Source organism: Lissotriton vulgaris, chromosome 8 (assembly GCF_964263255.1).
Source record: "Lissotriton vulgaris chromosome 8, aLisVul1.2, whole genome shotgun sequence".
Classification (NCBI taxonomy): Eukaryota; Metazoa; Chordata; class Amphibia; order Caudata; family Salamandridae; genus Lissotriton; species Lissotriton vulgaris.
In genome coordinates, this window is record NC_141696.1 from 574839612 (window position 1) to 574852377 (window position 12766).

General features: G+C 40.5%; 1 protein-coding gene across 2 annotated transcripts in view; it reads left to right on the forward strand.

The window, feature by feature from the left end:
- LOC147697737 (coagulation factor X-like) overlaps positions 1 to 12766 on the forward strand; it is an 824358-nt gene that overhangs the window by 660057 nt on the left and 151535 nt on the right. The window lies entirely within an intron of this gene.

A 12766-nucleotide genomic window follows, 5' to 3' on the forward strand; every position in this document is an offset into this window, starting at 1 on the left:
TTGGCATGTATTCTTTAAAGTTTGCACATTTAACAAGCGTTTATGGATCTGATATGTTTTAAAAAATCTGTACAGTTTTTATATTCTGTTTACTCATTGTCATAATGCAGTCGGTGGCCCCACCACTATCTTTTAGGACACACCAGGAGATCCTCCAGTCGGGTGGTCGATTTGGTTTGATGCGTTTGAAACTTATTCCAGATTCAGGGCAGAGAGAAAGAAGTTTCTAATTTTCCACTCACTTGATTTTAATGGAAGATCTACTTTTAAGCACTTACCAGTCTTATTGTTAGATGAGGGTGAAATTCTTGATGAGTATCAGCAAGCAGTAAAGAAGCTTCAGATCAGGTTTGATAAACAACCCAGTCTAATTATACTTAGACATACATTTTTTTAAATGCTAACAAAAAATGGATGAAGATATTGATACATACATAAGGATTCTTCATATACTGATTTTGGAATGCCAATTTGAACCCTACACACAGATCAGTTAATTAGAGACAAGTTTGTGTGCCATTATAATGATAAACAGAAAACTCTTGTCCATGGGTAACCCATCTTTGGAGGACACCATCAAAACAGCAAAAAGCATAAAAATATCTCAAATTATATCCCAAATCAACTCAAGAGTGCCCTTAAGAAATATAACAGTACAATATAACACAAGTCTGAGCCTTAAAATAATTATTCTGTTGTTTCCTAGGGCTTGGCGGAGACAACGAAAGTTGGATATTTTCTTTGAACTAATATTGCACACAAATTACTGGTCACAATTTACCTCACGTTTCAAATTCTGGCAGAACTTGCTCGGGTCAAACAGGCAAAATATTATTCTCTTGTTTTCACTTTTAATGTATCTTCTTGTAGAAAGGGCAAGACATGGTTGACTCCTTGGTTTATTATAGGTGCACTCAACCCAACTAAATAGATATCTGCTATTAAACATATAGAAGTCATGCATATTAGATTTATGTTTGACCTATTTTCAAAATATTTATTTTCCACAAGAAACTTTATTGGAATTAAAGAAGTAAAAACAAGCCTCCTTTATTTATTACATTTTATAAAGTACATAATTTATGTTGTTCAGTGGCAACCCCACCAATCCAGAGAGCTATATATATTCATAGTAGTAGGAGACTCAGTATTAACCAGGTTAGAGTTAAATGCTTCTCAAATTCACTATATTATATCATCATGTTACCATGCCTATCTTACACTTCTTCCTTAATAGTCATTTCCAAGTCTCAAGGGACAGAGTGTTCTAGGGCAAGCCAAAGTTGGTGAGCCCTTGTTTAAATATTGTAGCAAATGCTTCCATAATTTTTCAAATTCCCAAACCAAGCCATCACACCCGATCAAACAAATCCCACAACAATCTTTCAACACAATCAAATACCATAGCTTGGATACTCATTCATGTACAATTAGAGAAGATTTCATATTCCATTTCAGGGCAGCTAGCCATTTTGCCACCAGTTACATGTTTACAATTAGTCTCCTGTCAGAACTATATACCTCTTTGAAAGTTGCAAGTTCAATTCCCAATAGCAGTGTTGATGGAACCTGCAGCACCTGATACCCCAGGACACCTTTCATATGGATTAAAATGTCCTTCCAAAAATAAGGTTTCAGGGCAAGATGGCCGCTATGCTGCTGTAGAGAGCAGTCACACTCACTCCTTCTCCTGGACCCATGGCATATGAGGCTGGAAGTTCGTGTAAAATATGCTGATTTTTCAAAGAGTATTTAGCACTAAAGGAGGTATTGGGGTGTTACAGAAGGCGCTTACAACCCTGCGACTTTATTACGGAGAACATTTTCAGAAAGCGCTCACTCAAGGCATCACTGCAATTCTAAGGATGTCGCAACGCACTGGAGCAATCCCGAAAACCACAGTAGTGAGCAAACAAGCTACTGCAACTACCGCAGCGAGTAATACTGCCCAAAAGGCTCAGACTAAAAGAGGAGAGAAGCCAGATAAAGCTACGAAAGAGAAGGAAAAAGAAAAAGAAAAGGCTGAACCAAAGGCAATGGCGCAAGCGGGAACCCCTAGAATCAAAGGACAGATGCAACAACAGAGGCGCCTTCAATCGGACAGCGGAGCGCCGAAGCACACGATCACTGTACCTGCCTCTGGTAAAGATTTACAGCAATCTACCGTCAGGGAGGCTTTTGCGGGGAGAATCCAGCCGGCGATCTTGGTCTCCGAAAGCACTCCGGTCTCAAACACGGAGGCAAACACGGAAGCTGCTCTCGCCGACCGCGAGGACGCAAGCACGGCGGTTGCTAGGCAACTGGGGTCTCAGGCGTGTACGCCTCACGCGGGAGCCGCGCCGAGAGAGGAGATTACCGAGAAGACTGGTGAGAATTCAGATGCGGATGCAGACATAGTGACCATGAACAGAACTGGTAAGCTAAGTAATGGGCAGATGAAGGAGACAGAAGAGCCGGTGAATGTTAACAATGCCCAAATGCTCGAAGCTTTGATGAAGGTAAACCTAGCGCCCACGCCTGATGAAAGGAATATCATAGTACAATCTAACTGGGGGAGCATGAAAAGTCTAGAGAGCCGCACAACAAAGGGGGCTAAAGGAAGGAGAGTACGTTCCCCCGAGGTGGAAAAATTCTACTCTGTGACTGAGGGCTCAGACTCCTCTTTATTGGGTTCAGAGGAGAAGGGCACTACCACAGATCTCTCATTAGGGACGGAGTCAGAAGGGTCCAACTCTAGTGAGCATAGAAGTAAAGAAACACAGAGGAAAAAAAGAAGAACTATGATAAAGCGAGACAGAGATATAGACAGAGCAGCATCAAGCACAAATAGGAAATTGCTCTGGGACTATGGTAGTACCTCTAAAATGTATTAGGAACAAGATTTAGGCGATGCACCTGAGAATTACCCTTCAAATGCCTCTCAAGATACAACTGATATGCCACCTCAAGCGACTCTGGACGGAATGTTCACCATGTTGAAACAAATGCACTTCGAGGCTCGCTTAGAAAGCAGGAGAACTAGACAAGACACTAAAAAAATACAAGCAAGTATTAGAAAAATGAATAAAAAATATGAAGAGGTGGAAGGTAGGGTGGAACAGGTCGAAGAGAGAACTGGGAGACTGGAGGATGAAGTCACAGACTGGCAGACTTCTAGAATGGAGCAAGGAAAGGTGATCGAGGACCTACAGTGGAAGCTGGAGGATTTCGAGAATCGCCAACGGCGGAACAATCTGCGATTTTTGGGCCTAGAGGAAGGAGTGGAAGGGAAGGACCCAAGGGGCTTTATGATTAAATTACTGAAAGGCGCATACCCAGAGGCGCAGTGGCAGTGGGAACATGAAATTCAGAGAGCGCACAGATTCCCACTGACGCAGAAGAAAACAAGAGGCGCTAATCAGAATGTCTTACCTAGGGCAATGTTAGTTTTCTTTGGAAATTTCTTGGCTAGACAGGAAGTTATGGAGACTGCTAGACCAGATAAGAAAAAGTCATTTGAAGGGATTACATTCTTTACTAGGCCAGATTTCTGCCACACGACTGTGGAAAGGAGATGGAAACTCAGGCAGCTAATTACTCCATTCGAACGCCAGGGCTCTGAAGCATACTTGATGTATCCATCAAAGTTGAAAGTTGTTACAGGGGGACGCATCAGAATGTTTTTCTCGGAAATAAAGGCAGGCGAATATCTCGCAAAAATTACAGAGATTCAAAAAGGCAAGAAGAGTAGGGATTCTGAACCAGCATAAGTTCCATATTGCAATACTAAGGAAGTATTGAGTATGGTAATATACGGGTAGGTTGGGTGGGAGGAGGAGGCGACACTACAGCAGTGAGCAGCCACACATAGGTCAAGATTGACCTATTTGCCTGTAACAGGGGGGGGATCAGCAAGGGGAGGGGGGACAAGGGGGGGTTGGGGGAGGGGGGCTGGGAAGGTGGCGGTGAAGAATTAAGGGTATGTACAGCACAAGTTAAGAAGATGTGTAGGTATAAACAGGTGACAGTAAATATCTTGAGGAAAATGATTGCGGGCTCGATTTCAAAGATCAGATGGCGATAAGACTTGCTATCATTTATATTTGTGGTCTGAATGATGGCGGGAAAAGGCAGAAAGTTGCGGCTATGTGTAGACTATTAAAACTGGATGTTATATGTCTTCAGGAGACACATGTGAGAGGAAAAGATAAATACCTTATGGATCAGCTAGGGTATGAAGTCTTAGCACATACGCAGCAAGATGTAAAAACAAAAGGAGTGGCCATATTTGCAAAAAAAGGATTTATGACAGTAAAGAGAAAGAAGGAAGATGATGAAGGGAGATGGGTGGTGGTAGAAGGGGAAACAGCTGGAGGTCGATACACAATTGTTTCTGTATACGGCTCGAATGAAGATGAACCTGATCTATTTGATTTTTTAGATGTTGAGTTGGCATTATGGTCAGAACCAGTAATTTTTTGTGGGGACTTCAATATCAATGGGTTATCAGGGTTGGGTATGTCGGGAGGGGGGATGAAGGGAGACCGCAAGAAGAAAACACGAAGGGCTATTGCTAATTTAATGGATAACAACGCACTGGTAGATGTTTGGTCAGCACATAATCCCACGGGAACAGGCAGTACCTTTTACTCTGCTCCCCACAAAGTTATAGCCAGACTGGATTACTTCTTAGTCTCTAGCCCCTTAGTACCAGACTTGAAAATAGAAAAGTTACCTCGAGTCTTTTCAGACCACAATCCACTGGTATTGACTATTCCTCAGAATTGTAATTCTATTTACAAAGAATATAATTGGACATTTGAAAGAGGGTTACTTAAAGAAGATGATTATGTCAATAGAATGAAGGTGTGGATCAGACAATTCTGGGAGGTAAATAGAGGCACGGCATCTACAGGAGTGGTCTGGGATACATTCAAAGCAGGCATAAGGGGGGGAAACATTGGCTTATACTTTACACAGGAGCAAGAAAGAAAAACTGGAACTAACTAATAGGCTACAGGATCTAATGAAGCTAGAACAACAGCTTATCCAGTCGGTCATAAACCAAGAACCTCTTGAGGAGATTCCATTAGAAATAGAGCTGAAAAGGGCAGAGACCAGTGAAAGATTGGCAAATAAAGCGGCGAGCAACTATTTAGCAAAAAAGGAAAAATGCTATGAATTTAATGAGCGGGTTGGGCATATGCTAGCAGTCCGCATTAGACAAGACTTGGCAGCAGGAGAAATTAAAGAAATCAAGAATAAAGGGGGGAATGTTGTGACTAAGGTAGAAGACGTGAGGGAGGTGTTTAGGGAGTTCTACTCAGAGCTATATGATCAAGACTTGAGAGTTGGGGAAGATGAGATAGAGGATTACTTAGCAGGCATTCCTCATAAGGAACTGAATGAGGAGGACAAAGAGACATTGGAATTACCACTAACACTGGGAGAAATACATAATGCAGTAACGAAACTCCCCTCGGGGAAGGCCGCGGGACCTGACCAAATTCCGGCGGAATTCTATAGGACCTTCTGGGACACTTTGGGGATTGATATGCTGGAAATCCTAAGTCATGCACAGAGGGGGAAAATATACCACATTCATGGGCCGGAGCAAATATCATTGTTATCTTGAAAAAAAACAAATCGCATTTGGATCCCGGCTCACATAGGCCAATTACGCTCATGAACGCGGATGCAAAAATATACTCCAAAGCTCTCTCACAAAGACTAAGTAGGGTAATTGAGGGGCTGGTATATACAACACAGCATGGATTTATACCTGGTAAAGGGACCACTCAGCACACAAGGAGGATGGTTACCATATTGGATGCTGCAGGTGCCGCAGGAGACCCTGCCTCGGCCATCTTCTTGGATGCAGAGAAGGCCTTTGACAGGGGCTCCTGGGGCTACCTGTGGAAGGTCTTGGAGTGGTTTGGGATAGAACAGGCTATATAAAGGCTATAAAGGCGTTATATCTAGAACCCACAGCTAAGGTGAGGATAAACAGAGGGTATACTGAGGGTATACGCATAAAGCGCGGTACAAGACAGGGCTGCCCGGCCTCACCACTGTTATTTGCCTTATACCTCGACCCCCTTTTGCGAAGATTAGAAGGGAATCCAAACATTCTCCCGATTAGATTGCATGCACATGAGTATAAGACACTTGCATACGCGGATGACGTGGCGGTGGTCACCCCAGAACCAGAGTCGGCTATTTCAGAAATTGAACAAGAGGCTGTACTCTTTGGTACAATTGCAGGCTACTCACTGAATAAAGGAAAAACACAAATAATACAAAACAATTGGGTGAACTTTCAGGATATAAGAGTAGCACCTGAAGTTACATATTTAGGTGTGAAGATCACAGCTGACTTAGATGGGTTAGTTGAAATTAATATGAGCCCGCTACTGGCAAAAATAAAAACAAATACAGAAAGAATGAATAAGTTACACCTGACCTTAATGGGTCGAATTAATGTAATTAAAATGGTAACATTCCCAAAAGTTTTGTATTTATTTAGATCTATCCCTTTATTTTTTGACAGCATATGGTTTAACAAGTTGGAAGCGATCTTGAACAAATTTATTTGGGTCAAAGGGAAGACAAGGAGAGCCTATAGACACCTAACAGTAGATAGAGAAAAAGGTGGCTGGGGGGCACCGGATTTCAGGCTCTATTATTGGGCTGCTGTATTGCAATATAGTAGGGGGTTAATAGGTGGGGGAGGTACAGACCATATAATGGAAACCGAGGTAGGATTAACTAATGTCTATACTACAATATTGGGTGAGGAGGCTGAGAATGGGTTTTTAAACACAACTGATTTCACCTATTTTAAACATACAAGATTTAAGACCTTGAAGGCAGCATATAGGGTGTGGAAAGGAGTGGCAAAAAAAATTGGTTTGGGTAGATTTAATAATTATACGAGGCTGTACACAAACTGTTCACTACCGAGGGAGATCTTTAAGGATGCCACTATGAGAGACTGGTATAATAAGGGTATAGTGAAAATAGGGAATTTGCTGGATAGTCAGGGCAACATGCTACAGTTTGGGTCGTTAAAAATGAAATTCGGACTAGAGCACAACAGTTTCTATAAATATCTTCAAACTAGGAGTTTCCTAACACAAAAACAAGGCGGCCCCGCAGGGATGGGACAATGTAAAATTATGGAATATATAGAAATAACCAATAAGTGTACGATAAGACAACTATATGGGGAACTGAAAGATAATAAAACAGATGAAAGGGTGAAATATTCACAAAAATGGCTCGAAAAACTGGGGTCAGGGTTAGAAACCTTTCCTTGGATTTGGGCAGAACAGTGTTATGCTCTGCAACCCTCCAATCACAGCATTTTAAGACAGTGTTTTCACTTTATCATACCCCGGCCAGAATCGCCCAGTGGGGCGGCACGTCGGGAATAACATGCCCCCGCTGTAACTCAAACGAGGCAGATATTGTGCATATGTTTTCGCAGTGCCCACAATTGTTTACTCTGAAAATGGCCATTGAAGAGTTTTTTGATAAATCACTTAGGATTAAGATTAAACTTATAGATGAATTAATTATTTTGGGGGTGGTAGACACGGCAGAAGCTATGCCAGTAGAGTTTATTTTTGTTTCACTCGCAGTGTACCGCATTTGCATAGCAAGAAATTGGTTGAACAAGGCTCCTCCCCTATTTCAAGAATGGATTGCAAGCCTTCTCTCTATATACAATCTAGAAAAAGCAATATATGAGAGGAAAGGTAGGAGGGCTAAGGTACTAGGTAATAGAATATGGCAACCTATTATGAGGTGGAAAAACAGTAGGATAAACCCAGAATAGCGTAAGAAAGATCGTTATAAAATTATTGCAGCTGCCTGTTTCTTTTTAGTTTTTCATGGTTGTTGTTTTGGAATGGGTAGTTTGTATCACACATATGTCTGTTTGATGAATCCTTTACGTCATAATGTACTGTAATGTATATAACCACCTGTGAAACTGGAATGTGTTGTAAACATATGCTGGAATATGTGGAAAAATCTCTTGGAAAAATTTAATAAACATATTTAAAAAAAAAAAAAGGTTTCAGCAGTGGAAAATTTTACCAAATAGGGAGCACACCTCCATCCTGCCTCAATCATACCAACATGTCCCACCTATTTCAGCGTGCATAGCCTTTTATACCATTTGGGTTATATACTAAAGGGTCATATGTTTATTCAAGTTTTCTCTGTTCTGAATATTAGGAATCCATTTGGAAATGCCCTTGTATAACTCTAGGCAGCAGCGAAAATGTATGTTTTCCCCTAGAGTCATGCCCCATTACTTCATTAAAGACCATTTGGTCAGGGGGTTTACTTCAAATAAAGCAGAGTATATGATAGAAACCAATTCATTTAGAGGTGTAGATGGCCAGCAGTTTTTCGCAAGAGGTTAGTTCCCTTGCTCCCACCATCTTGTTCTCTGTGGGATGGAAACAATGTCAGAGTTGAAAGTAATGCATGTGCTTTGATTCATCTATTCAAAACACATTTTGCATATCTCAAAGGTTTAATATCCCCTTCAGGAAGTCGGTCTCTCAGCATTAAACAACACCCTTGGTGTCATTTGGTCAATTTGCCCAAGTATTGTGCCGGAGAAAAGTTAGGATTTGAGAAAAATGGTGTAAATGGGGAAAAGAAGGGTGAAATATCTTGGGCCCTTGTAACTTTGCCACAGGCTTCTAATGTTAGGTGAAGAAATACTAACACAAAACCCACTTGTGGCCTATGTTTTCTAGGAAACCATGCTACATCCCATGGAACTCGGTCCAGTAGATCTGCCTGCATATGTATCAATGCTTCTCAATCTCCCTGAGAGACCATTTGAAATGGGGTCAAAGTTGGGCTGCTTTGTGATACTGAGTGGCATTGGGTAGTGCTAGTTTCCTGAGTTCCTTGCAGCTGAGAATACAGACTTAAACATTTTAGGTTTCTTGCCAGGCCATATAGTTAATTGTCCCCTGGTGATCAGCCTTATCTTTTTTGGGTACCAAAGTGGGAAGCATCTGAAATAAAGACAGAGGTTCACAACGGTTACCCAGCCTAACCATGAAATGAAAAGAAGTTGCCAACTGCCTTCGTATGCCTTGATGGTAGAGAGGAGGGTTGGCAGTTGGTAGCATACAACTTCCCTAAGGTTAGAGTTCTGTAAACTCCTACGTATTTGATTGTCTCTTTTGCTCATTTTCAAAAATACATTTTGACCATGTGTTGCTTCACTGCCTGACTTAACCCAAAGCTTAACATCTCAGATTTTTCCAGGTTGACATTGAACCCGGAGATTTCACTGTACTTTGTTATAACATACAACACAGCTTTAACTGACAAATCTGGTTCTATCATTGTTAGAAGAATGTCATCCATGAGGAGGAATATTGAATTTTGGTCCCCTCAAAAGGACATGTATTTTCTTTCCTCACAGTCCCCAATCCCGGCCACCAGGTTTCACCTCCAAAGGAAATAAGAAAAGAGAAAGGGAGCACCCATGTCTTGCTTTTTTAGTGAGGCAAATTTTGTCTGTCATAATATCATTCATTCATTTTAGTAGTCAAGTACTTGACTTCTATGATGGTCTTCATATCTAATCTAATCTAATACATCATGCATTAGACTCATTAAGGACCAATTGACCCTGTTGTAAGTGTTAGAAAAATGGGACATATGGGATCTATTCACCAAACTTTTTTGAAAAATGTTCACGTCCATGTTCAGCAGAGCTGTTGGCCTATACAAAGCACAGGAATCCATAGGATAACCAGCTTTGTGAAACAGGTAATATTTGCTTCCATTATTGATGGTGTAACTGTTCTAGATTGGAGAAATTAGTTAAATAGTTTTACAAGTTTTGGGATAGTTACAGATCAAAAGTGTGAATAACAGCTATTTATCAGCCCATATGAGCCTGGGGTTTTATTAGACTCCAAAAGTTTAATCTGATTCTTTGTCCCCACTTATTTAAGGAGGTAATGTAAGCCACTGAACCATTGATAGGAAGGCTTTTTGAATTGCCCGGTTTATGGAATCTGTAGCATAGAGGTACTTATAATATTCTGCAAAGATTTCTCATTTCACTTGCTCACTCTGCTGGTCAAAGGCCTGGGAAATTTTAACATTCAGAATTTTGTTTTTCGTCGCAGACATTTTTAGATGCATTAAAGTGTAAGACTTGCTGGTCTTTTTGCAAAATTTTTGTTTCAAGCATACGGGAGATTTTTCAGGCTTTTCTATTCCTAAAGGACTGAGCTGGCCGCACGGAATTTAGAGATGTAAAGGACCTAAGATAACCCATACACTTATACCTTTTTACTTCCAACTTCAGGTCTGCTTTTAATTTCTGTCTAGTTAAAGTCCATTTTCTTTTTTCTCTATCAGTTTTGCTATGCCTTGGCCTCTAATAACTGCCATAAAGGCATCCCATATGGCGCTGGGTGAGAATTTTACTGTGTCAATATTTTCGAATTATAGCATGATATTTTCTTTAAAAGAGATTTATCAAATCTCCATTTTTCGATTTTGTTAGGCCTCAAACATGTCACCCTCTCATGTAAGCGTTGTATGAGCTCAAAGTGCTATCACTCCTATCTTTGTACTAATAGTGGCTTGCATAATTCATTAGGAACACCAATCTTTATCTACTGTACTATATCTACTGTGAGTATGATCTATGAACGTGTGAAAAGTATGTATATTCTTGTTCAAGTGGTACAATTCAGGCCATATGTCCCTATTATTGTAGTTTACCTCAACTTTACTTGCCATTGTTTCCTAAAGAAGTCTGTCTTGTGGTGACCATCTAATGTGGCCTATGGTGCCAGATTAATGTCTATGACCCATATTAGTTTTCCCAGGCGTATTCTTTTACTTTGTCAGTCAAGTTCAAGAGGAAATGTTCCTGGCCTACATTTAATTTGTATGTAGCTAAGCTGGCTATCCCTTCCTCCCCCATAGCTCCTGTTATGTTGGCAAACCTTGTGTACTTGGAGTCAGATACAGCATCTTCACTCATTTTAACTTGCACTTGTGTGTTGTATTATTACACGTACTAAAAACTGGAACCCGATGAAGACAAACGGCTACCTACCATGTGTGGGTGCCTGAGGGCTCCTTTTTCCTCACTGGGAATCCACAACCTTTAAATTTGACACAGTCTATGTTCTGCGTCGGGCACCTATGGGTGGTGGTGGTAAGGACAGGTTATCTCACCCCTTCTCCTTCTGTGCTTTATTTGTATTATAGTTTAAGATACTCTTTAGTTGTTTTTGAAAGATTATCCCAAGGGGTGTGAGAGTATTCTACTTTACCCTTTCTCTCTTGTTGTCTAAATATCTATGTAATATTACCATAACCCCACTCCTTTTTGCCTCAGCTTTACCAAACATTTTCTATGGATAGAGTATGTTCAGCATACTTGAAACAGCCTGTTTAAGGAAATAGGTTACTTGGATGTAGATTGTTTCAGGAAGTTTCTATTATTCTCACACATTTTATCTTTTTTAGAGGGGGAATTGAAAGCTTTGACAGGTTATTATCTTTTCCATAGCTGTGTGGCTACGAAAGCTACTTTATTTGCAGCTGTACTAACTTGTGCAAGATATGTGCAAAGTGTGCCTAATTGTCCAACCGTTGCAACCCACAAGCTCCAAGGGTGGGCACCCTGTCTCCCTTCCCTCCCACATAAACCATCCCAACTTGAGATGACGAACTTAACATATCTAATTCGAAAAAAAACCTCCTGGAAAAGGATTAGATGCATCATTGGGTAAAATGCATGGTAACCAAACATGCTCCCCAGCAGTGGTGCTTTAACAATTTTCATAGTGCGGTTGCTGGCAACAATGTTACATCACCAAAAGTCTTAGGGATTGTTAAAAATTCAAGCAATCACACTAAGAGCAAGCATAGCTAATGAGTAATGCCAGTTCAGCAAGAGAGTGGTAAGGGTGTGGTATGTAGCCAGTGGTGCATTTTAGAGCACACTGCCACAAATATATTACAGAAGCAGGTTGTGTTAGTGCATTGTCTGTTGCAAAAGGCACTTTTTCCTTCAAAATGACAACAAAATGGGCACTGACATGCAGTTTTACTGATAAAACTATATAGCGCATACAATAATAATGCGTGGAAATCGAGTTTCAGAAAATGTTTATCATTTACACAATACCAAGTAAAGTGTCTTGGTTTGCTTTATCCTATTGCATCTTTATTTTCATCACACTTCAGAATTACAAAAATATCAGGTTTACATTTGTGCTTTCCTAACTGATGATGTGTTTTGAAATATGTATCTAGTATACTGATAGGTATTTAAATGTTGTCTTATAAAAGTTTAAAACTTACATCCTACAGCATCCTCCCCAGCCTGGGTACTCATCAATGACTACGCCGCACACACAGCTTAGAGTAACACGTCTTTATTCATCTGCATGTATTGAGAAGTCATCATTCTAAGCCTGCATTCATTTTGCTATGCTCTAACACTTACGTCACAAATCTACAGAGTCCATCAGGAGCCACAAGTGTTCAATCATTGCTAACTCACACAACACTACAATAGCCACTGCCTGTAAATGCAGCAAGATTGTTAGATCATTTTCTTTACGAAATCCTCTAACTTTGAAGTTAGATAAAGAAAAGTAAACACCACTTTCCATGTTCAAAGAAAAAGCTGTAACTTGTCCGAAGACGTAGCCTGGCATTTGACCTCTGTCTTTGCACACATTACAAATGTGACAAGATATAAACAAAATGT